The following is a 22870-nucleotide window of genomic DNA, read 5'->3' on the forward strand; positions in this document are numbered from 1 at the left end:
TGTCCTTCTCTTTCTCTTGTGAGGATAGAAGAAACATTCTCTATAGTGGATCCTGGGAAATCAAAAAATATATCATGTACATCCAGAAGTGGTACCCTAATGCGGGAAGAGAAAAAAAAATTCTTGTTCATGTTCTAGTCTGGATTAAACTCCTTGGGCTCCCAATGGAATACTAGGAGGAAGATGTGCTAGCAGGAATAGCCAATACCTCCAGGGAGCTTATTATGATAGATCAAGTCATGACATCCAGAAGAAGGCTTATTTATGCCAGGATTTGTGTAGGAGTTGGACCTGATACGAACATGCTAGAGGAGATAGAGATAGAATCTAAACTTGGGAAGTAGAGGCAAAATATTGTTTATGAATTGATCCCTTTTTCCTGCTTTCATTGTAAAAAAGTAGAACACTGGGCTAAAAAATTCCCAATTAATGAGGTCAAATCTCATCCCCAAGCTAAGGTTTGGAAAAAAGTAGACAACTCTCTAAAAGCTTTAGATTCTAACAATCTAGATTAGGAAAAACAATCTTAGGTTGGAAGGACAGAGGTAGAGCTCATCAATGAAATGGGAAATAAATTGAAGAAAGGAGATAGTGAAAAAATAGATCATTAGAAGATGGAGTAGAGTGGCAAGGATCTAGGGCATGGAGAAAGAAAATCTAAAGACAACAAACTGAATGAGGAACCAGAAGAGGATAAGATAGAGTTAATCTCAGATAAGCATGAGAGTAATGGAGATAAAAAATCCAAAGGCAACAAAGGGGAAGGAGATTATTTTAACCTTGTATCTAATTCTCTTGAAATAGATAAAGAAATAGACTGGATTTAGGATGCCCAACCTAATAACATTCTAGATCAAGGGCTGTCAGAGATCTCATTAGCTTCTCTAGTAAAGATAAAGCTGACTTTTCTGGAGGAAAAAGAACCAAAATGGGGAGATGAGGAAGACATCAAAAAGGCACTGGGGAAGAGTGAATCAAAGCAGGAGGAAGAAGAAGAAGCAGAGGACAATAGAAAGAACAAGCAAAAAAAAAAGAATAACAATAACATTAATAATAGTACCTTGACTAGAAATACTAGAAGCAGGCTTGGGGATGTGGGGGCACAACATACTTCTTCACGAAGACATTCAAATGCTAAAAAGAGGTCAATGGAAACAAGAAGGAATATTGCAGATGGGACTCAAAGAACCATCTTTGAGGCAGGTATTTCTAAAAAATTATGAAGATCATCTCTTGGAATATTCAAGGACTGAACAGTCCTCACAAACATGATTTAGTTAAAAGTATGATTAGAGATAAAAACTTGGATATTTTTTTGATTCAAGAAACCAAGATGGAAAAAGATAAAATAGAAAGTTTGAAGATGTTCAAAAATGGAGTTAGTGGAGAGAGTTCAGAAGGTGCCTCGAGAGGTATTGTTACTTTCTAGAACAAAAACAATATAGAAGGAGAGGTGTTGATTCAGGACAACAACTTGGCTTGTATCAGATTTAAGCATTTTAAAAATTGCACTACTTGGGTCTTAACTAATTTGTATGTTCCTAATACTAAGACCAACAGAAGTGATTTGTGGAGAAATCTTACTTTGTTAAGAAGCAGGTTTGCTGAGGATAGTTGGGTTATTATGGGAGATTTCAACACCCCTTTGAAGGAAAATGAGAAAAAGGGAGGGAGTCAAACTAATCTGGACAGTAGATTGGACTTGATGGACTTTATTAACAATAATGATATCCATGACATGGAGCTGCAAGGAGTTAAATTTACCTAGACCAATAGAAGGAGTGGCAAGGATTTAATTCAGGTTAGACTTGATAGAGCTCTTTTGTCCCTAGATTGGTTTAACCTTCATGTCTATTCTTTATCATCTCACATAAGGGCAGGATCAAACCATTACCCAATTACCTTTATGGCGGAGGCAAAGAATAGAAGGAGGCATTTCCCTTATAAATTTGAAAGAATGTGGACTAAACACCTGGATATGGAAAGCAAGATTAAGGATTGGTGGTAGGTCAGTATTGAAGGAAATTCCATGTACAGAGTGGTTAAAAAGTTGAAGATTGTACAAGAAAATGTTAAGAAGTAGAATAAGGAGTGCTTTGGGAATATCTTTGCCTCGAAAGCCACAATCCTCTTAGAGCTAAAGGATATTCAGGATGAGATACAAAATAATGGTTATACTAAGACTTCAAGAGATGTTGAAGATGTTATCCTTATCAGATATCATGACATTATAGCCAAAGAAGAAACCTACTGGAAACAAAGATCAAGAAATGTTTGGCTGAAAGAAGGGGACATGAACACTAAATACTTTCACATGTCCACCCTAATACATAAGGCCATTAATAGAATACCTTAGATTAAAGTGAATGGCAGAAGTGTTGAAGAAGAAGAACCCACGGGTAGGGCTACGATGTATTTTTTCTCCAATCTTCTTGCTAAGGATCATAATTTGGATAGGCAAGCCCAAAGGAATCTTCTGGAATGCATTCCTACAATCTTAGGGAATGATCATAATTCTCACTTGACTACTATCCCATCCCATGATGAGATACTGAAAGCTATCAACTCCTTTGAAGGCAACAAGACCCCTAGCCCAGATGGTTTTCCCATTGTCTTTCTTCAAATGTACATGCATATTATTGGAGATAATGTGTCCACAGCTATGAAAGAGTTTTTTGGTGCTAGAAATTTTTTGAAAGAGGTTAATGGCACTTTTATTGCTCTTATCCCTAAAAAAGATGGGAGTTGATTCTATGGATCTCTTCAGACCTATAAGTCTATGCAACACTCTTTATAAGATAATTTCCAAGGTTCTAACTTCTAGAATCCTGAAGTTGCTTCCCTCTATCATATCTCCTCAGCAAAGTGGTTTTGTCCCAGGTAGACAAATCCTGAATTCGATCATCTCAGTCCATGAAAATATCCATTCTTTGTCCAACTCTAAAAAAGAAGGTTTTTTTTTTAAGCTTGACCTATCTAAAGCCTACGACATAGTGGATTGGGATTTTATGATGGATGTGCTCACTACTTTTGGCTCTAGAAGTATTAATCTTATCAGACAATTGGTTTCCTCAGCTTCTTTCTCTATTTTAATGAATGGATCTCCTTCCCCTTTCTTTAAAGCATCTAGAGGACTCAAGCAGGGAGGTCCCCTATCCCCGGTTATCTTTATTATAATGGTGGAGTGTCTAGGGAGATGTATTGGGAAGCTGGTTGAGAAAGGGGAGTTTTGTGGGTTTAATCCATCTTCTGCAAATCAAATTTGTTCCCATCAATAGTTTGTTGATGATTCTATAATAATGGGGAAAGCTATGGTGTAGGACTCTAGAAGTTTAAAGAATGCTTTGGATAGTTATGGTTCAACTACTGGACAACTTATTAATTGGTCTAAAAGTTTTATTTATTTTATCAACACCCCGGAGAGAAGGAGGATTAAAATAATTAATATCCTGGGTTGTCAAGTAGGGAGTCTTCCTGCTTCCTACGTGGGGCTCCCCTTATGCCATGATCCACCTGACACTTTTTGGGGAGCTTTGGTGGATAAATTCTACAAGAAGCTATCCAGCTGGAAGGTGCTCTTCTAAGCCAAGCTGGTAAGGTCCAGTTGCTGAAATCTACTCTTCAAAGTATCCCTCTTTATGCCATTAGTCTCTTTAGAATTACAGCCAAGTATGCGGAAGCTATTGAAAAGATTCAAAGAATTTTTTATGGACAGGGGTTGAGGAGAAGAAGAGAATGAATTTGATTGCCTGGGATAAGGTATGCAAGCCAATAAGAAAGGGAAGACTGGGTCTTAGAAGAACAAGAGACATAAATGAGTTCCTTATGGCCAAGTAGATTTGGAGAGGGTATAAAAATCAAGGAGAGTGGAAAATGATATGGGACAACAAGTATAAAAGACAATGTCCAAATCTTCAAAGCTTTCTTAAAGCAGAAAATATTCCAATTGGCTCCAACATTTGTACAAACATTTCTAGAACAAGAGACTTAATAGCCAAACGTGCAAAATGGAAAATGGGGAAAGGGAATCTTATCCAATTCTAGAATGATTCTTGGTTGTTGGAGTCCCCTTTGACTCAAAATCCTGAGTGGAGTAGATTTCAGAACCAATGCAAGGAAAGATTTGGATCTATGGTGGGTGATTACTGGGAAGATGGAAAGTGGAAGGATTTAACTCAGGTGGATCAGTCCTTGGGAAGTTTGAACAAAGTTATGAACTCTATGGTAAGAGTTGAGGAGGAAGACCAATTAATTTGGAAATTTAAAGAAAGTGGCACATTCATTGTGTCTTCTCTTTATTATTAACAATACTCTAACATGGAAATCCCATGCTGGGCTAAGGCATGGGTGAAAGGCCTTACCCCTAAGATTAACATTTTTTTCTGGATAGCCCTTCAAGATAAAATTCTAACAATTGAGAATATCAAAAAAAGAGTTATGAGCATGCCTAGTGTTTTTATTATATGTAAGAAGAATGAGGAGACCATTAATCATATGCTCTTTCATTGCCCTTTCTCTGATGAAGTTTGGGGAAGATGTCTGGGCCACTTCAAAATCAGTTGGTTCTTCCCAGAATTGATTCAAGAGGTTTTCAACTCTTGGCATCATCCTTCAAGGAATAAGTCTACTAATTTATTGTGGAAACTTTCCTTACCTCATATGTGTTGGGGTATATGGAAAGAGAGAAATGATAGAGTTTTCAGAGAGAAGGTTTCTAAGGCTAAAATTGTGTTTGAGAAAATAAAAAGAAATATAGTGGAAAATATGAATATCATAGGAGGCATTGATAATCCTCAAGACAAGGATGATGATTTTATCTACAATAAGTGGAGTTTAAAGGGTCGAGAGCACATTTAGATCAATCCTAGAGAGGGTGTGATATGGGTCAGCCCACCCAATGGGTGGATACAAATTAATTATGACTATGCTTCAAAGGGTAATCCGGGTGTTGCAGGATGTGGAGTGGTCCTTAGGGATGAATGGGGAACATGCAAAATCATAAAAATCATACCCATAGGAAATTAGACAAAACATGTTGTTGAAGCTATGGCAGCTTACCATGGGAGGATCCTTGCTAAGGAAGCCAAATGCACTAGAGTCTGGTGTGAAGGAGATTCACTGAACATAATCAATTGTTTAAATTTGAAATTCTTGTCTTCTTGGTCAATAAGCAATGCTATTAAAGCGACTAAGAAAATTATTGAGGAATTTGAAATGTGTGTTTTTACACGTGTATAGGGAGGCCAATTCCTACGCTGATTGGGCTACCAACCTGGCTTGCCAATCGGAAGAAATCATTACTAGTTATGGTGAAAGTGAGATTACAAGTGAAATGAAATCCCTGCTAAATCTGGACTGCAGACAGGCTAGGAAACGTGGTACTTTTAATCATAGTTTCTAATGCCTCTTCCACTTTTTTTGATGTAGGGTTATTTCAGAGGTAATGAGAATTTATATAGGTGCCTTATCATGATTGTAGGGCACGGATTCTGGGCATTTTAACAGGGCTTCCATAGAAATCAGAGAATAGGTTTTGAAGCCGAGAGGAGTTTTAAGGAAAGGACTGAAAAAATGGGAGGTAATAAGAAAAGATTCAAACCCACCTCTTTCTCAGACTAGAGAAAGAACAACAAAGTGTGGGATATCCTTTAGCAGGGGGGTCTGAATGTGTTCATGGAAAGACTAAGTGGGAAAGATCCCACAATTACCAACTATTTCATCAAGAACTGGGAAAATGGCAAAATCATGGTCAGGTCCCAGATGATGAATGTTGATGAGGAGGTCATTGTTGAGGCTACGGGGATGATTACTAAGGGCATGAAATTTTATAGGGACTGCAGCATATCAGATAAAGCAGCAGACAAGTTCCTAGTCACGAATGATGAGAGGAGAAAGATGGTGAAAATCGATAATTCCTACCATGCCCCAAAGATGATTTGTAGGCCATGGAGGTTTGTTTTATTTGCTTGTATCACCTACATTACTTTGGATGGTAGGTTTAATAGAGCCTATGGTCATCACTTTGTCCTACTCAACCATTTCTGACATGGGGAAAAGGTGAGCTTTCCTTATTACCTAGCCTATTCTATGGACCACACTATCAAGGAGGTTCAGAATGACCCCAAAGAAGACCATGACCTCCACCAGGGGCTTATGGTTCTGGTTTATAAAATGCTTAAGGGGAAATACAGTGATAAGCCTATTAAAAGAAAAAATGCAAGAGATGAGACTACGGAGAGTGAATCTAGTGGATTCAACTTTGATTCAGAGACTGAGGGAGATTCGGAAGAGACTAGTAAAAAAGGGAGGAATAAGGCTAAGAGGAAAAGGATTGTGGTGGGTTCAGACATTTCAGAGTCTGGAACTGATTCCTTTGAGAAAAAAATTATTAAAAAAAAAAAAGGGAAAGCTATTGGAAAGCATATTCAAAGGAAGAACACTAAAAAGGGAAACAATAAAGACATCAACCATGTTCTGATTGATTCTGAGGAGGAATTTGAGAAGAAAAAGAAGGATGAGGGTCAGGACAAAGTGGGGGAGGAAAACCCAGAGATGGGCAACATTGAGGGTTTAAACACCACAAGTCTGCAAAAGGAGGATAAAGGGGATAAAAGTGGTATCGATGATAATGATACTATAAAAGCTTTCTATGATACCATCAGAACCATGGTGAAGGATATTAATAGTTTGAAGACTGATATAAAGGCTATTACAAGAGTTACAGTTCGTGATAAACCCCTAGCAGAACATGTTAAGGAACTGGTTGTTGTTCTTCACAATGTGGAAGCTATTGAATGTATGGTGGGTAAAATCATAGCTATGGAAAAAAAGGTCAATGAGATGGAAGAAAACAAGGAGATTAAAGGACTAGAAAATAAAATGAACAATCTGGGTAGCAGAGTCGATAGACTGGAACTCAATGTTAAGAAGATAGCAGATCAAAAATTTCAAATCCTCAAAGCTTTAGTGGATAACATGAACATCTTGATCAATAGATATGAGAAAAATGCAGAAAAGGATGGTGATAAAGATTAGCTAGACAAGAAGGGTCATGAAAAGAGGACCAGAGCTAATATAAGGACCAAGGGCGACATCAAAGGTTGTGAGCTAGAGGAATTAAAGACCTCGGTGAACAACATGAAACAAATGGTTGTCCATGCCGAGGATATCATGAAAATTATTTAGGTCTCTATCTTTGTATCTGCAAGGATTCTAGGTTCTGTCTTTTTGTTGTCGGTGTGTTGTCCTTTCACTGTCTATTTCTGGTTTTTTATGTTATGTAAGTTGATCCCTTTTTGTTCAGATGGGATCTTTCTATTTTTTAAAGTGATCAGGCACGCTTCTTTCATGTCCTTCTGATCTCTTGGCTTGTAAAAGGTTTGGGTACCTTTCAAATACTTGGTTTTACTTAATCAAAACATTATGTTCCCCCTCTTTATTTACATCCATGGAAGAATGTTATTGTTGATAACAAAAACTGGCCACACTGAGGAAACATATCTCATCTCTCCAAATGGATTGACACCGTCTGTTGCCAATGACAGCTTGAGATTATGAGGTTCTTCTTTAAAGTGTGGCCACTTTTCCTCTATGTCCATAAACGTTGAACCATCCACAGGTATTCAAATAATTTAATCTCGACTTCTATTGTGTGCATGGTAATCCATAAATTGTGCCCAGCTAGTGCACTTGAATAATCATTGCATACGTAGAATAATGGGAATATAACTAAGAACCTTGCGAGGCACCTTTTTTGTTATTTGATTTGTTCAATATCTACTGATATGACATTCAAGGCATTCTGTTGCAAATTCATGTTGTTTATGATATACAATATGATCATTGGGACAAGCATATATTGCTTGATACTCCATTCCAATATCTTTCAAAATGGAAGATAATTCTCAGTATGAGCAAGGTAGAATATTTGATGGTGGTAACAAAAACTCACCTATCAATCTACAAAATATTAACTTGTTAATATAAAAAATATTAATGGTACATGGCTCACCTTTAATTAGCTATAATGACATATATGGCATACCTTAACATACATGAGATTGCTATGTTGGATAAACCATTCATAACCTTGAAGTTCACCAACAACAATATAGAGGAGAGAAGAGTTGTTTGGGAGCCTTCATAAAGGGGCTCATATGCCTTCTCAAGTACAGGTAAATCATGAACAACATCAAAGTCATCTTAATCATCATGATCAACTGCACTAGTACTAAATATTTAATGGATCAATGTATTTGTACCATCATTTTGAATTGCATTTTCTAGCGCATGATCGTCATCTTCCATAGGATCATTATCTTCAACTTCAATATTCACACCTCAATGTACCTCCACTTCGAAAAACATATTCTCCAGGTTATGTTGGTCCATATCATGTGCCCTAGGGAGATCGACCTATATAAAAATGATCAACATAAATAAACCATGATCATGATCTCATCATGAAGTGATTTCTTATGTATATAAATTGTTAAAAAAATATAATGAACAACCTACTAATGGATGATAATCACGTCCCCCTTCAATGTGACCATTCTACCTACAATATTTCTTAGTTGTTTTGATTAGAAGTCTTCTAGTCTTTAAGCCCTTACAAATTTTGTATGAACAATAACATTTTCCATCACATTTTCTTTTTAAGTTAGACCATAATCTATCAATTGTCTGCTTATTGTGTTCTTCGCTGATATTTTCTGACATGGTCTTTATTCACACACAAAAAATTCAGGCTATCGAAACTTTGGTGCGTAACCTTCACAAACTACGCAAAGGATATCGCAAGTACGAAAGTCTTCTTAGAACTAGTTATATAGAAGTTAAAATGTTACTTCAACTTATACTCTCTTCAATTATGAAGACTATTTTATTTAGATAGTTTTCTTGGCTAAAAAAGAAGCTTGATTTTGGCAAGTTGATGAAAAATATTTGAGTTTTAAAAAAAGAGAAGCCTTTTTATTGTGTCATGTAATAGAATCAACTTAGGAATGATGAGTTTATGAAGAAGTCAACATGAAACCAACTTCATATGAAAGAGAATTGAATTGACTATTAGAATCCAAAATATGAAGAAACTTGAGCAGTTACATTAAGAGTTATAATTTCTTTTGTTGTGACCCCGTCAACAAGGGTTTTATGACAATTTTGACAAAAACCATTAGAATTTCTTTATAATCCATGGATGAACTTCAAATGTGTCTTGAATTAAAGATAAATTTTCACTATACAACCTTAGATAGGTTATTAGGGGTCGGATTCAATCCAAATCTACAAATAATCATGACTGTCAAAAACAACAGTTAAAAGTATTGAACAAAATATCAATTTTCTCATTGAATATTCATCAAAAACATTTTCCAATACATACTTTATAGAAATAAACTTCCTTTCCTATTTATCCAATAAACAATTACATGTAAGTTTTACTTTCAAACTGATATACAACCTTGTAACTGCTACAACCCTACATAGTTAAGTGACAGTCAGAGGATTTATTTGATCTAGCCTTACAATAATTTCCTCCAACTCTGTCACACACACTTAATCCAAATAAATGATGGATTTTATAGCCTCTCATGGTTCTATAACTATTTCAACTACCCCTATGACCGAAATCTACAATTTGACAACATTTTATGCATTGTTGCATTACAACGTTTTAGTGACACCTTGACAACTTTTGCCTTTTGACATGAATGACCACTAAAAATTACTTAGATATTTTGAACACCTTAGAATGGACTCAAAACAACATATTAAACCTTTATTACCCTTCCATGGGTACATTTACATTATTTGAACAATCAGGACTTGAATAGGACTATTTGATAACTTTTGACAAAATGACTCAGTTAGCCTTACACATTGATTTCAAGCTTGAAAAGCTTGTTTATTTCTCATTACTCATGATGAGTATGTAGCTTCTTAATCTTAGTACCATTTAGTTCTCTATTTTCATTAAGAAACAAGAGAGTATGGATGTCTAGAAGTGGAAGAGAAATGGAAGAAGTCCATTAGAACTCCACAAGTCTGCAAATCAAACCATCAGTGTAGCCTACCCCGAAGAAAGCACCCTAGCAAAGCCAAAGGTCATCGGGAAGTGATTAACTATCGCTAAAAGGGGATAGGAGTTAGCTCGATACCTGATAGACACATCAGGAGGATATAAACTAACCAAGTCATTACTAAAGTATCATCGACGTGACTTTCACTATTGGAACATGCAAATTGTTGTCTTGTCGATAGCTGATAAGGCTATCGGTAAGACTTACACCGATAGTAAGAGAAGCCTTAGTCATTGATACAACTTAAAGAGATCGGGGTGTAACATTTAAAGCTATCCCAATACCTGATGGAAACAATAGAGCAAGAGATTCATTGGGGAAAAAGTAACTATCGACAGAGGTTGTTCAAGGTTATGTCAATACCTGATGGAGGGCTCAAGAAGACACACACTGATAAAAACAAAGTGACTTAAGGAATGAAATATTGTTGATGGTGACAAGGGAGTAATTCTTTAGGAAAGAATCTACCAATGAGCCATTATAGATAGAATTCAAAACTGAAACCGAAGCAGCTTGTATTTAATGCATGCAATTGAGTAGATTGATGGCTCACACGAGGCAAATTAAGAACCAAATGCAGGTTGCATCTTGGTAAAAAACACACAAGGTGATAATTATTGCTCCCAATTCATCACGCATCATGGAGGCTACAAGTTCATTAGGAAGAAAGAGGAGTGCTAAGGGCTTTGAATCCACATAAACAATGAAAGTCCCTCCTGCACGAAAACTGAATCAAGATGTCATTGATCAATTGCAGTCCCTAGGGCCAAAATTAAGGAGGTCAAAACAACATTTGCCCAGAAAGAACAACCTTGAGGATAGGTTTAAAGGGGTTTGAGATGTGTGGACAAAGGTGAGAGGTTATGAACTCTTCCTATTTCATTTTCAGAGAAAGAACAGATAAGTGCCATTTCATAATTTGTGGATAGCCAACTTAGGTAAACTAGTCATTCCAAATGCTTTCGTAAATATCAGATTGATGGAAGTCTTGGTCAAAAATTATAATTCTGTGAAGAGATGCATTCAGTTTCCAAATGGAGAAGTGTTTATCAGATTTAGTCATGGCACCATAGATGAATTTTTTAGCTTAGACCCTAATCCTGATGTACCCTTGTCATTTGAAGAACTAGAGGAGGAATTTGTTAAAATGGATACTACTTATAAAGGGTGGAACTTAGCTTTCCACGGGGTTGAGGAGGGAATTATACCCAAAGAGGATGGTCCCCCATTCAACATGGACATTTTCAGACACTACTTACAGTACACCTATATGTCATACAAACATGTAGGAGGTATAAAGGTCCCTGATGTAGCTAATATTGGGTTGCTGGTGTCAGCAGCAAATATACAGATGTATGATCCAAGATCGTTTGATTATGCTACTTATGTTGTATAAAAATTACATGAAGGTTTCTTGAACCTCAGAGATAATAGGGAGCCCACTTTCAAGTTTTACTTGTTGTTAATGCATTTGATTTGATTTTATGGAAGATTTAGGGGTATGTGGCCAATGAATTTAAAATTGAATAGAGCAAGTAAAGAACAACTAGTACAGATGTGGACATTGGTTTGGGATTCACGATATGTGAAATCAGAATACATCAAGTTTGAAGAGATAATAGTAAAGCCATTATACCAGATGTATGGCGTCCTGTGTGAAGGATTTATTTCCACTGAAGTTAAAAGATTTATTAGACCTATTATTTTTTATGAAAGAGGTATTGTCAATCACAATTGGGGTGATTGGTTTGTTCACAAGGATTTTACTTGCTTCAAGATTTATGGTTTCAAAGGAGCCCCATATCTATTGCCAAAACTTGTACCAGACATAATTTCTTATTTGGAGATTGGGAGATAGTTAAGTGTTTCGAATGCCAAACATTTTGGAGATATGCATAAGCAGACTTTCCTGCCTAGGACTCTTAGTTTTGGGGATTTTAGCATTTTATCAACAAAGGCTTATGAAGCCATTGATAGGAAACTGATTGAAGAATACAATTTGTTCAAATATGCTGCTAGGGTCAATTATGACCCTGAGGGTTATATTCACAATTGCAAGAAAATTCAAAACCTGGGAGATTATATTCATGTTTAGAAACATGGAGGAGAAAGAGGCCCAGATGACCATTGATGAATTAAACAAGAAATTGGAAGAAAAGAAAAAGAGATTGCAAGAAATATAAAATGAAGAACACGAGAGTGAAGGTGAGTCCGAAGAAGTTGAGGTGGTATCTAGGCATCAAGCACCAGACACAACAGAAGAGCCAGACTTGCAAGAGCAAATTGTTACTAGGCTGAACATCCATAGTGATGCAAGATACAATGAGTATTCTGCCTTTGTGTCTGATGATGTTTTTATTAAGTCAAAATAATTTAAATCATTTTTATATAATTTCAAAGGGAAAAAACTAAGAGACTCTATCCCAAATGTAACCCTTGAAAAAAGAATCCGAATTTTTGGGGAAACTAAAGGAAGAAATCAGTTTAGAATTGACCACTATAACCCCTCAAAGGGAAGATAGATTCTTAGTGAAGCAAACATCATCATATTTCTAGGATGGGACATGAGTGCATCATTTATTTCTGATAGCATGTTACATTCTAAGAATAAGGATTTTAAATTGGATATTCAGGGGGTAAATGATGTGTATGTCAGCTCTAGATTTGACCAGAATGAAGAGACTTTTCTTTTATGGGCTCTTTACCCTCCAAATAAGAGGCCAAAAATCATTGATGTGGATAAAGCCTTTGGTCACATGATGAAATTGAAAGTTGGTGAAGTAGATCCCATTGTTACTACTGATATGGGTATTGATATTTCAAAATTTAATAAAGCACAATTGGTCAAAGTGATCAAAGAAAGAGGTCAGTACAAGGGATTATATGAAGAATTGGTAAAAAGAGGAGGACAACCTGTGCCACAAATCCATGATGGGTCTTAGTGAAAAAATAAATGTGAGCAAGTGTAACTGGAAAATAAAAAGTTGAAAAGGAAAATGCAGAGTGTGAGGGGTGACACAACCTATGTTTTATTGACTAAGAGATTTGAAAAATTGTAGGGTTTCTTTGAATATTTCTGGGTTGTTTATCAAAAGAATATAGATAATGCAATATCTCAAACCCGGATTTATAATAGACTAGGAACTTTGTTGCATGATAAGACAATGACCAATATAGATGCTTAAGACATTAAAGGAATGTAAAATTTGTTGAAAAGGCATGAAGAATTTGACACAAAATTGCAAAATGAATTTAATGAATGTAAGGAAATATTACAACATGGTTTTCCAAAAAATGAAGATCAGAATGGATAGATTAACGATAAGGATAAATGTATTGTGGAGTGCTAAATTCTTCTCAGTGCTTCCCTTAACATTGCCCAGTCTGATGTACTTGACATGACATACACAATCGAGAAGATGGAAAACTTCATCACTTTGGAGATTATGGTCAGAGATATTATCTATGATGTAGATACCTACAAATCAAAGGGATATTTGAAGCACATTAAGAAGTGCTATCAGATGCTTGGAGACCAACCATAGATATCAAAAGATGTTTAAAGCTGTGACTTTGTATTTTATAGTTTTAGTTTGTTAGGGTAGTTTCTAAGTAGTTAATTTCTAGTTAGTTTTTGGTTAATTTTAGTTTAATGAAAGGGTATTCCCTTTCATTTTTCAAACCAAATCCTCATATATATATGGAGGATCTTTTAGGAGAGATGGATATCACAAGTTTATAGTTTTTTTTATCAAGACAATCTCTATGCATTTTCTTATGAACTCGTTGTCTGGAAGTACCAAGTTGATGGAGGATATGCACTGAAATCAACTAGTTTAAGTATTTTATTTTCAATATAAAGATTCAAGTGTTTCTCATTCATGATGGTATCTATCTTTTCAATGGATTGATTAGTTCGTTGGATAAATCTATTTACATAGGTTGTTTCATTGTGCAATCTTATGTTGTAATTAAGATTGATTTTTAGTTTGAATATTAGTTTGAAGGATTGGTTGGAAAACTTTGAATTGTCTTATTGGTCTTTCAAAGAAAAGATAAATTCAGTAAGACTAACTGGATGTCACATTTTAATTGCAATTCATATGGAAGCCTTTGAGATGATGTTCTTGTTACATTAACAAGTTATTAAAACTGTCTCTAGGTTAAATGTAGGATTTTTCATTTGAAATGATATGAAACCAGTAAGGAATCAAGGCACTAGTCTTTTATTGATTTTATATATTTGAATCAAGTATTTCCAAAGCAAGTTTCATTAAGGAATCATATTTATAATTCATACAATCACTACTTTATAAACATTCATTTACAAGAAAGCAGATGGAAAACATTCATTTACAAGCAAGCAAGCAGATTGATTCTGGTATAGTAAATAGGGTTTACTTATTTTTTAATTTTTATACAATTATTTTAGCATTTATCTAACATAATCGATAATTAGAAGACTTTTCAATAACTTGGAATTACAGCATTAGGAAAGTGAAAAAAATAGATAAATGAGAAAATGCTAGTAGGATGACAAGCTCAAATTTATGAGACACACACTTTGAAATGAACTTTCTGCAACCAACTTTAGATGATTCAAACACACAACCTGCAAGTCCATAGGAATTTATAGCATGCAAAAATCTACGAGAATTTTTCCATCTCCAATAGTTTGATACCCGCCAAACTACAAAATCAATCCTTCGATATCACCTGCTAGACAACCCAATTTGCAGAGGCAAAAAAGGCAAAAGACACGTCGAACCTGATTTGCAGAGGCAGAGGAAGAGGCAAAGGCAAAAGAGGCAAAGAACACGTCGAACCCAATTTGCAAAGGAAGAGGTAGAGGAAGATGCAAAAGAAATAAAGGAATTGGTAGAGGCAGAGGAAGCCGAGAGTTAATTCAATCCGTCGTGTGTGGTTTTCAAATGAACCTGCGCTTTTCTTTTCTTTTTTAATAATGCCTCTGGTCATCAAAATTATAACTAACATGGGCTTCATCAAAAAACATCATCGGCATTTCGATATTATTGGGCATTTAAAAAAAATCACATTTGATCACAAAAATCCTTGTCCGTTGGAAACCTTCATCGGAATTTGAGATCGAATGTATTAGTGCTAGAGAATAGACAAGACTTAATGAGCAAATGTTTAAGCCAGCTCCCCCATCTATTAGGACACATTTAACGCGTGTCTTATGAATGAGGACTTCGATATGCAAGGGAGCATTGTGTGGGTGTTGCAAGGACATGTCATCTTCTTCGGTGAATGATAAGGAGTGAGGCGTTGTGAGATGTCCCACCATGGTTTGGAATTGATCTATGTCAAGATCCTTGGACACAGTTGTATCTCCTAATACTCTTTCAATAATTTATTTGTGTGCAGGTGAAAGCTTTAAAAGTTCTAAGATGGATATCTGCGTGGGAGTTTTCTATAATTGATCCACTAGACTGTATTGTTTTGTAGTGGATGACATGTTAGTTGTAGAACCCAGAAAAACAACTTTAGCTTTGCTTCTTGTGATAGCATGAGCAGGTTCTTGATGCTTTTTTTCTTTAACCACAATCATATTTACCACATTATCATATGTATGAGTGTAGTTCACCTTTTCTTTACCCTTACCATTATGTGTTGTTGATGATTTTCCCTTCTCATAGTTAGGAAGTGGAGTTTTGAAATCTCTATGAGATTCATTTGTCATATGTCCATCCATGGTTATCACTCCATTATCAATCAAATCTTGGATGACATGTTTCAACCGCTGACAATTATCCATGTGGTGTCCCTTGTTTCGATGGAAATCAGAATAATGGTTGTCGTTCCACCAAGAGGGTTTTATTTGAGGTTTGAAGTTTATTCCTTCTGGAAAAGTAATCAATTTGTTTGCGAGAAGCATCTTTAATGCTGACCCAAGTGGTTCACCAATGTTTGTAAATTTCCTCTGAAAGAAATTTTTGAAAGTTGATTTTTGGTGATTGTTGTTTTCTTGAGCTGCTGTTGAGTGAGTAGATAAATTGAAAACTAGTTGTTTTAGTTTTACATTGTTGTTATCCACTATTCCATCATTGATGACATTTTGATTTATATTCCAAAATTTTGGCTTATCATTGTTGTTGTTGTTATTGTTTGTAGGAGGATGAAATCCTTTTTTGTATAACTTCAACTCACCCTTCTTTACCATAGCTTCCTCCATTCCGATTCCATTATCAATCATCTTTCCAAAAATTTGATGGACTTGAATTTTTAAATTATAACTCGTTTGATCATTTAGGTTGTCAATGAATATGTCCATTTTCTCGTATTTTGGCACCATACGAGGATATTGTGAAGCTAACCACTTTCATCTCTGTAGAAATGTCATGAAAGGTTCTCCACTCTTTTGTTTAGCATTACATAGGTATAGCATTGTGACCTCATGTTGTATGTTGTAAGAGTGTTTTGAAATGAACTTGTTTACCAATTCTGAGAATGATCTGATTCCAGGTGGAAGTTTGGAGAACCATTCCATAGCTAGTCCACTTAAGCTCTTTGGAAATAATCTCATCAGGCATGTATCCTCATGTGCAAACTCTATACTCATTATGCAAAATTCTTGTATATGATCCTAGGGATCAGTGCTTCCATCATATTTATTGCATCTATGAGTTTCACAACTTGTAGGAAATGGTATCATGTTTAGATTTCTGTTGAATGGGTAAGGACATATTTCTTGAAGTGAGTATCTTCTAATAGTTCCTCTCTACAAATCTTGAATCTGTGTTTGCAGTGTTTGTATTTGTTGTGTAAGAGTTGTGATAGGATTATCAACTTGATTTATTCTTGTATAACCATGAGTTTGCATTCTAGTGTGATCTTGATCTCTTCTTGTATCATCTTGACCCTTTCTTGTGTCCTCATTATATTTAGCTTTGTTGATAATTTTTGCATCATCCCTTTTGGGAATGGAAGTTTCCTCGTTAGTTCTTGTGTTATCACGTATTGATGCGTCATCCTTTTTGTGACCGGTAATCTCTTTATGTCATTTGTTATTATGGGAAGGGTCACTTCTCTTTTGTCCTAATTTTCTCACATCAAAATCTTGGGGGAGTGTAACACTAAATTTTGCTAACATTAAGAAGTATATTTCTTTTTCTCCCTCCAATATTTTCTCCATAAATTTATCAAATTTAGGATCTTGTTTGATTTCTTTGATATGTTGTTATGTTATGTCCTCTTCTTCTTGTATTTCATTTTTGTGTTCCATGTTCCTATAATCTTCAGTCATTTCAAATGCTTTTGTTTTCGTTTCAGCAATCTTTCATCTCTGTGCTCTAGGTAAAACGAGCATACATGTGTGTTGAATATAGTGCAAGTATTCGATTGTCTAGAAGATGTTTCGATAAGTGACCAGCTATCAATGTAAATATGGTAGAGTGATATGACACGAAAAGATAATTCAAGTGTTTGAAAGTTCGCAAGTTTTGTGATCTCAATTTTGGAGTGCAATGATGATGATTTTGATAAAACCAAGTCCAATAGGAATGATATATCCTACGATGTGGGACAAGGTTATCTTGACCAAACATTGTAGTTTTGTGATAGAGGATGATAGATCCTAATGAGAAACTATATTTTGAGTGATCAGTTTATCAAATAGGGTGAAAATGCACTTTGAGATGTGTAGATCTTGAACTTGTTGAAGGTGAATACTTGAAAATCTTGAGGTGTCTAGTTCTAGAATCCAATTTAACAGAAGATAATTTGACCAAGCGAGCTAAGAAAACAACCTAAGCACAGAATGACATATATCAGGTGTTTATGCTCACTGTAAATTGACCAAGCAAACATGAAAAATATAAAAAAATATATGCAAGAAGACAACTCTGGACTAATAGAGACAAATTTGTACGATAGTTTATACAGTCCAAGATGACAAAAGAATAATATCGTACAACACTTCCCATAGAACTAGATGACAAAGGAATAATCTCGTATGACACTTCCCATAGAACCAGACGACAGATAATAACAAATAAGCTTCTATTAGTCTAACTCATACGACAATTACCGCATAACTAGATGATAAACTAGCTTTTTCATATGAAAAACTAGAAAGCTTGTACGTCTGAGGACAAGACAAAGACAAAAATTTGACTTTGATAGATTTTTTACCAATGATTTTTGATTTTTTAATTTTGTTTTCCAGTTTTAGATGTTTGAGTTTTTGTTTCAGGGATGAAAACACAGCAAACACGGGATGTGATAAGTGACCTCAAGCATAACATGCTAAATTCTAAGGAAGTTGGCTGAGAGAGAAAACCTTTGCTTGAAAACTTAGGTACACACCCAATAGTTAATCAGAATATAGTCGCTAAGTCTCACGCAATGGATTCTCAACATCGTATTATCCGATTCCAAATGCTAATGGGGGCACGATATGGCAAGTGTCTTGGGAGAGTTACTATCTCTCTTGCATAAAGATTATCCCCCTTTTAGAGGTGAATCAGGTAGCTTCTATCTTAGGGTTCGTAGTAAGGATTTTTGTTTGGAATTACCCCTTGTAGTCGCGCAAGCGCGATTGAGGCCTATAGCCCAACAAGGTATCAAAACAAGAAGTAGTCACACAAACATGATTGAGACCACAAGGCCCTATTAAATTTATGATATGAGAGATCTCAAAAGAGAAGACTCAAATAATCCCATCCTCTAAGACTTTAATCCCGAGAGGCCTATTTTTTAGAGCGAGTCGGAAAGCTTAGGTCTGGCTATACTCACTTGGGTTGTTCTCACAGGGTGATTACTTTTTCCCACTGTGACAGGCCCGCTAAAGGTATTCAAATCTGAAACATAGAAGTGCTTCAAGGGTCCAGATTTCTGATTGTCCAAATGGACAAGAGCATACTCTCCTACCTTTTAGACAACTTCTTAGACATAGAAAACAATATCTTCATTTACCATTAGAAAAATAAATGTGCTTGGAAAACTTAAGAATACACAAAGTCTTGTTGATTTTCCTTTAGGCAACATGCAAAACAAATACATTAGTAATCATATTGTTTTGAAGAAATGAAGCTTTGGAAAGCGTAATCTTCGACAATCATCCTAAAAAAACCAGTTAGGCTACTAGAAAACTCATAAACAGAATAGGGTTAGCATTAGTAATATCAAATTTCAGCATGAAAAATCCTTAAAATGCAATCTAAATTTGAAAACACAGAAGCAGAAACTCGTACGAGTATTCTCACCTTCTTGTACAAGTATTCTCACATACCTGTATGAGTGCATAAAGAAACTTGTACAGTACTGCAAAGGTACTCGTATGAGATTCTAGAACAGGCCTGGCTAGAAACCCGTGAGATTGAAAAATTTGATGATGAGAGAGGCCAAGAAATTAGATTTCCTGCCCCACAGTGGGCACCAAAATGTCGTGCGTGTGAAGTAGGGTACCTGCAGCTGCAACACAAACACAATATATCATTACAATCATGGTTAGAAAATTGAAATCAAATAAAAGATAAACCATGACAAAGTGACCTATCGCCTCCTAAGAGATGTGAGTGTGGATTTGCTCTCAGATCTGGATAAGCAATCCCAATGACTTGACTACACCTAGACATGGGATTTAAAATGATATGATATGCAAGATAGATGAGATTGATTATGCTAGATTGACCCAAGAGGCTAATTAAGCTAATGATATGCATGATTAAGCTATGATGATGATGCAATTAAGCTAGAATATAGACTGATTATGCTATATGATTCAACAATTATTCTAGAAAATGATCAAATTAAACTAGATCTAAGATGCAATTGCCTATGATAACAATGCTTAAATGATATGCTAGAATGGATATGCCTATAGTAAAAATTCCTAAAATGATATGAGATGGGATTCTTTGTGCTCGAAAATGGGGAATATTTATAGGATTTTCAAGGCTAGGGGTGAGGTGGTAGGAATCAACGGTCAATATTAAGTCTGAAGATATCAAGGGTGAAATTGGAGGAGGTTGGAGAAGAGGTTGGAGGGAAGGACACTTGTCATCTTTGTGGTGACAAGTGTCAAGGAGCCTTGCTCATAAGAGGGCAAGTGTCCAAGGGAGGATACATGTGGCATAAGTGCTATGTATCTCAAGGGGAGGATATCCAATCCATGGGAGGTTAGGATAAGGAGGTTAGGATGTGCAAGATAGGATAAGGTTAGTTAAACCCAAGGCTAGGTGGAATGGGTTAGGTTAGAAGATGGTTAGCTTAGGTTGTTAGAAGTTAGGAGACATGTGGGTAATTTGAATTTAAACATTCAAATAATAGGAAAAGGATAATTAACTTTCAACAAACCATAAATTGATTTGTTTTAATTAATTAGGGGATTAGAAGAAATGAATTAAATTGGGGGAGGATAGATTAATTTAGATTAATTAATCAAAGGGCGTTATTGAAATGAACCTATTAAAAAAATCCTTAGATTTATTAATAAGTAGATTAATGGGAGAATTTAATCAAATTGCTAATGAATTCAATTAAATTGGGAAGGGGGATTAATTAAATAATTTCTTATTTAATTAATTATCTTCAGACCATTTTTAGGTGTATACATGTGCAAATAATGTATTAATCTTTCGGAGGCAGAGAAGAAGAAGTGTGAGGATAAGTTGTTATGTGCTTAATCGGAACTGTAACTATTAGGCCCAATATGGAAAGCTAATGTACTGAGAGGGGAGGGGTGAATCAGTACTCCAAAATTTTTCTTGAATAGTAACCTTACTGTTATGCATAAACAGAATAGTGCAGTAACATAAAATAAAGTTAAAACAAATAGATAACAATCATACATGATTCACTCCATAACACATATATTTTGGTTACGCAGAAACTCTTGGTTAGAGAGAAAAACTATGGTGGGTATGGCACCCACAACTTCACTACTGCTATAATAAAGAATGCTCGGTTAGAGCTACATTTAGCTATTTCCGATAGCTTACCCTGTTAGGAGGAACAAGATCTATTAGATCTACCTTGCTGAAGGATTTTACAACATTTATTCTGAATGCTGCACCTAGTTAGAGGCTTTACAATTTATAGACTTGATTAGAGTCTTTTACCCTGTTAAAGGTTTCTCTTTCAACTTCTCAATATTACAATAAAATCATTACAAATATCTGCAACTTTACAAATGAAATATTATAGTAGATTCTATGTTCTTAGAATAGATTACCTTGCTTATAGCATACCTCGGTAACCCATATAGTAACTTGGTAAACCCTTTTGTTTACTCTATTCTTCAACTGTTCTCTGAAAACCTTCTCGATGACCTTTGTGTCTCTATAATAGTCTTCTTTTTCACACACATGTATACTTCACTAATGCTGTATAAATAGATCTTCTTCAAACAGTGATCCAATTCATTGCTTTGATCTTACAAACAAAATTCCTTGAATGAATAAATAAATAAACAAAATATTTCATTGGTTAGATTGTCCTTGTAATCATACACAATCTTCTGGTGCAATTTCCAATGTAATAACCGTTAGATGTACCTCGATCTTGTAACACATTTTCATATGCATGTCCAGGTTCAATGTATCTGGTAACACGTTTCACTCGGTGTATGTCAACTCGGTGTGTTATCTTTACTGCTCGATAGTCTCAAAAAGATACTCGGTAGACAACTCGATGTATACTGCGTTCTATTACTGCTTTCCTCTGTAACCGACTAGACTGTGCATACCAACTTCTCTATGTGTACCGACTGCATGATTTGGTAGTGCTAACCGACTAGAATATATAGTATGACTTTGACTATAAAAACTAATGGCAATTTGATAAGTAGTAACAATCTCTCCCCTTTTGACATTAGTTGAGATGTTTGACAAAAACTACTTTCAAAGTCATAACTCAAAAATCTATATACTTTGCAAAATGACTATACTTAACAATAAATACAATAGTCAAGGAAATAGTATATTCAGATATACTCCCCTTATCATTATACTGTACATAACTTTGATTTTTTCATTCTCAGTTATGTGCTTGTGTGCTTTGCTTTCTATCCTTGGTATATTCTACATACTCTGCTTGGTATACTCCCCTTGTATACAATACTTTGAATATTGTATCAAAACTGTATTACAAAAACTGTATCTCCCCCTATATAGTATCACTCCCAAATATATAGTATTACTCCCCCTTTTTAACAAACATCAAAAACTTAATTCCCATCCAGGGGTGGTAACTGATCAAAAATAGATTTATACTTCTTCTGGGCATCGATGAGTGCGACAGAGAGTGCATCCTTTACACTTTCCATTAAAGAATTTTGTGCTTGAATATCAGCCAATAGTGATATTAAGCCATCAAGAGTGCTTCCCTCTTGTGTAGTAGATAGGCATGTAGCTCAATTAATCTATTCTTGAACTGATGAAAGATGAGGAAGGAATAATGTCTGGAGTGTCATTATATCCATCCAGATTTTATGTTCTTCATTTCTGAGTTCTAACTGTTGAGCCATGAGCTGTTGAAGCTTGGTATAAAACTTTTGAACTGAATTGGGCTCTGTGGTCAACTTATTTGAGAGATCGGTGATCTCTTTCTCAATTGCATCAGTTTTATCTTTGATATCTTTAATGAATATGGAAAATGTACGAAGTTTCTGAGATAAATAAAGAATATGCTTGAGTTGAGGGGACAACTCAGCAATGAATTTGACAAGTTTGACTTTGCCAATAGCTAGAGCTTTTTGTACTTCTTCTATCATTTTTGCAGTAAGCTCCTTGTCTTTGAGCTTACTCAGGTACTCAGATGCATCA

The sequence above is a fragment of the Cryptomeria japonica genome, chromosome 6 (genome assembly GCF_030272615.1).
Source record: "Cryptomeria japonica chromosome 6, Sugi_1.0, whole genome shotgun sequence".
In the NCBI taxonomy this organism is placed as follows: domain Eukaryota; kingdom Viridiplantae; phylum Streptophyta; class Pinopsida; order Cupressales; family Cupressaceae; genus Cryptomeria; species Cryptomeria japonica.